Source organism: Lynx rufus, unplaced genomic scaffold (assembly GCF_022079265.1).
Source record: "Lynx rufus isolate CCGP_SWC_20201006 ecotype Redwood Valley unplaced genomic scaffold, mLynRuf1.p SCAF_8, whole genome shotgun sequence".
NCBI lineage: Eukaryota > Metazoa > Chordata > Mammalia > Carnivora > Felidae > Lynx > Lynx rufus.
The window spans coordinates 134,342,022-134,345,849 of record NW_025814896.1 but is presented as its reverse complement, the minus strand read 5'-3'; the positions used below and the strand labels follow the sequence as shown (position 1 = coordinate 134,345,849).

At 50.0% G+C, this 3,828-nt stretch overlaps 1 pseudogene; it reads right to left on the bottom strand.

The window, feature by feature from the left end:
- Positions 1–3,408: 3,408 nt before the first annotated feature.
- On the bottom strand, positions 3,409–3,581 carry LOC124504518 (uncharacterized; annotated as a pseudogene).
- Between the last annotated feature and the right edge of the window lie 247 nt (positions 3,582–3,828).

The following is a 3,828-nucleotide window of genomic DNA, read 5'->3' as shown; positions in this document are numbered from 1 at the left end:
TATTCCGTTGTGTATCTAAACCACAATTTCTTTATCCATTCGTCAGTTGATGGACATTTAGGCTCTTTCCATAATTTGGCTATTGTTGAAAGTGGTGCCACAGTTTCTGTTGGGACAACTAGATGAGGAAAAAGGGCAAATTTAAATCAAAAGGACCGTGAAGCAGATTATCTGTTGACTTTGGGTTGTCGGTCACTAGGGCCTCAAAGAAACCCATCTCTTCTGCTGCTTCTGGTCAGCCTTTCTGAGCAAGGAAGCAACAGTATCTGTCTTTCACTCTGCCGGGACCTCTTAGACTCAAGACGTGGGAGAACCCTTGTTCCGTCTGCAGCCCGAGTGAGTCAGTCTGTCCTATCTGGTTATCACATCTGCACCTTTCCATGTGATTCAAAGTCTGTAAGATGTGCTCCCGGCTTCTTCGAGCTCCAGGCTACACTGCTGTGTCATAGGACAGGCACAAAGGAGGCTTTCATTAGCTGGTCCGCTGCCATTAAATTCCTAGGTCATTCCTCTGCTGTGTCCTGTCTCCAGCACAATGACTGACTGACCCAGTGTGCCCACCCTCGGTTTCCCCAGGTCTCGCCCGTGGCCGGGGGTGGCGGGGGAACTCCTTGCCACATTCTGAGCACCGCCCAGGGGAGATTCAGGACAGGACCCCGGCAGAGGCTGGGAGTCCGGGCTGAGTTGTTATGCTCAGAGCCGTATGGAAAATTTGAACAGAGCCTGAGCAAACAGCACGGCTCACTTCTTGGCATCTGTAACTGGGACTCACCAAAATGCAGCGTGGACTCAGCAAGTGAGGTCAACTTTGGCTGAGGATCTCAAACCGAGAGGGGGAGAGTCAAGGAGAGGAAGGAAGGGGACCCCGGATCACATGTCACCGGGACGCAGCCCTTGTTACGACTGAAAAAGGAACCCTTGGGTGGGGGGGGTGGGGAGTGGCCGCTGCAAATCCAGGGGCGGTCTACCCTTGCTCATCTGCTATCTGCCCCCCAGGCTTCCCAGAGCAGTTCACCGAACGCTGCCCCCAGTCAAGTTCAAAGACCTTAGAAAACAACTCACAAACCCTTTGCAAGGAGCGTCCCACATTTGGTCACACAGACATTGGGAATTTCACAGAATTCCCATTCTTATGTAGCCCATTAAGGCATTTGGATTTTCTTCACAGACTGTGGGGAGCCACTCGAAGACTTTTAAGCGAGTGCCATAACTATATTTGCATTTTTATTTTTTTGGTTTAATTTTTATTTGAGAGAGAGAGAGAAAGCACTTGTGCAGGGGAGAGGGACAGAGGGAGAGAGAGAGAGAGAGAGGGAGGGAGAATCCCAAGCAGACTCCATGAAGAGAAATGAAAGTTTCTGTTTTCTCTTCTGAGAAAATGAAGTTTCTGCTTAAAGCCACGAGGAGGTCTCTTATACAACTAGGCATTATTGCTTCTGCACAGAGGCCGGAAGTGTCCACAGCTCCAAATCCTGCAGGCAGACCAACCATTCCCTGGGTGGCAGTTAAAGCCAGCACTTTCAGAGTGAGCATTAGACACTCTCAGGTCCCTGGGGGACATTTTGCTCTCAGATTATAATTTTGTAAATGCTTCTCCAGGGAGCTGAGAGAACTAATGTTCTTACGGAAAAGGGCTTGCTCACTTAAAAACCCACTCACCTCTAGGATTTGCTCCAACACTTACAGATGCTTATAAAGAAGTCCTAGAGCCTTGGTTTTGAGGTTTTACTCTAAAATGCCGGATAAAACTCCCCAAACTTGCTTTATCTAGACTCTTCTGGGGCACATATTAAAAGTCCAGATGTCCAGGCCTGTCCCCTGAAGACTGATTCAGTAGGTTTATAGTGGTGCCTTCTGGAATCTGGATTTTAACAAGGGTGCCTGGAAATTCTTATAGTCAGGCAAGTAATGGCAATGCTTCTGAGCCAGGGGACACGGGTGGAGGGGGCGGGCCAGCCCATGGTCATTCCCACCACAACCCCCCCCCAACAGGGAAGCAGTGACCACAACGGGAAGGAGACCATGCTGGCTTGGGTGACCCCAAGGATCTGGTAATAGAGGCCTATGCTGGGCATGGGGACAGCAGGGAGGAGTACCCCGGAGAGAGGGAAGAAGCATTCAGAACAAGGGTGAGAGGGTTGAGAGTTGCGGGTGGGGGGGGGGGTTGCCAGCCATTCTGCATTTCCTCAAAGCTCATGAGAAGATCATCCCTGAATAATCTATGCTAAATAAGGCCATTGCTGCTCAGATTATGAGTCACAACCCTAGGATTGTTTGGACAGGACCTGTTCGGGGCACAGTGGTGGAGGAAACGAAGTAGACGGTCTAGAGAGTTAGGAGAAAATATACTTTGGGGGGAGGCTTGACCAGCCCTTGATACTCAGATCGTATGGGGCTCCGGTGTGGCTCTGCGACCTCGAGCTCAGTTGAGGGCCTTGTTGATTTCTGTTCGTGAAACCAGGCCTCGCTGCAGACACCGTCTCACCCTTGTCGCCGTGTTTCGGGGGCCAGCACAGCACCTGACACGCAGGACATCGTCCGTGGACCCCACCGCGCAGCTTGGAATCGCATCCCTCGGTATTGCTCGACCTCAGGGCTGCCGGCACTTTGACGGAGATGTCCAGCTCACCACCAGAGCCATATCTGCTCCTCGTTTTCCCTTGAAAGCATCAGGAGATGCTTAGGCCTGTGGCAGGAATCACTGTCCGCTTTGATTTCATTTCAGCGACTTAGTCTCCAGGGGTCTTTCTGGATTCACTCCGCTCTTCAGACTCACGCTGACTCAGGTCCGTCCCTTCAGAGGCGCGCGCTGAGAACCCCTCCTGAAGCAGATTGAATAACCAATCAGCCAGATGCTCCAATCCACCAGCGCCTTGCGTGTGGGCTCCTTCCTGAGGGGCCTTCTCGCTCCTTCTCCAACTCAGCAACACGCTCTACAAGGCCCAGCTGGAATTCGTCAGTGAACGACTGAGCGGTGTGAGCCTTCTCTGACAGCTTCGATTATCAGCTCAAGGAGTAAAAACAAAAGTCAGGAAGAGATGCCAGAGGCAGAAACGCAGCATAGAGCTGGGTCCTCCTGTGGCATGAATAACGTGAGGGAATAGGTTTCTCTTCTAAGCTTTAGCTCCATTTTGGGAGTTTGCTTGCTGGGAGGCATTAAAAAGCCCTTGTTTGACCAGTTAAGAAAATAAATGACCCATGGAAAGATTTATCTGTGATGGACTCACACTGTATTTTCAAGGGTCGGATGTAACATGTATGACTAATAATACCTTTTATTGAGCAACTACTATGTGCCACGTATTTTACCGAGCTAATCTCCACTTCTTAGGATAACCCTGCTGGGTTCCTGGTCGTACCTCCCTTCCCCACCTGCTTCTTTCCAATGAAGCTAGGGCTCTTGAGAAACTTGGTCAAGGTAACAGAAGGTTGCAGAGCTGGGATTGGAACTTTGGACTCCAAACCCTAGAAATCATTTTTTTTTTTTTCAGTCGCTAACCTTTTTTTTTTTTTTTTCCATTAAGCAATAATCGCACCTCAGATAAACCTCACTGGCTACGATACTGCCACTGCACAAAGGTAACCTTTTTTTTTAATGTTTATTTATTTTTGAGAGAGAGAGAGACAAAGCGTGAGCAGGGGAGGGGCAGAGAGAGAGGGAGGCACAGAATCGGAAGCAGGCTCCAGGCTCTGGGCTGTCAGCACAGAGCCCGACGCGGGGCTCGAACTCACGGACCGTGAGATCATAACCTGAGCTGAAGTCGGATACTTAACCAACTGAACCACCCAGTCTTTAATGCTTTTTGTAACCCTAACTTGTGTTTAGTC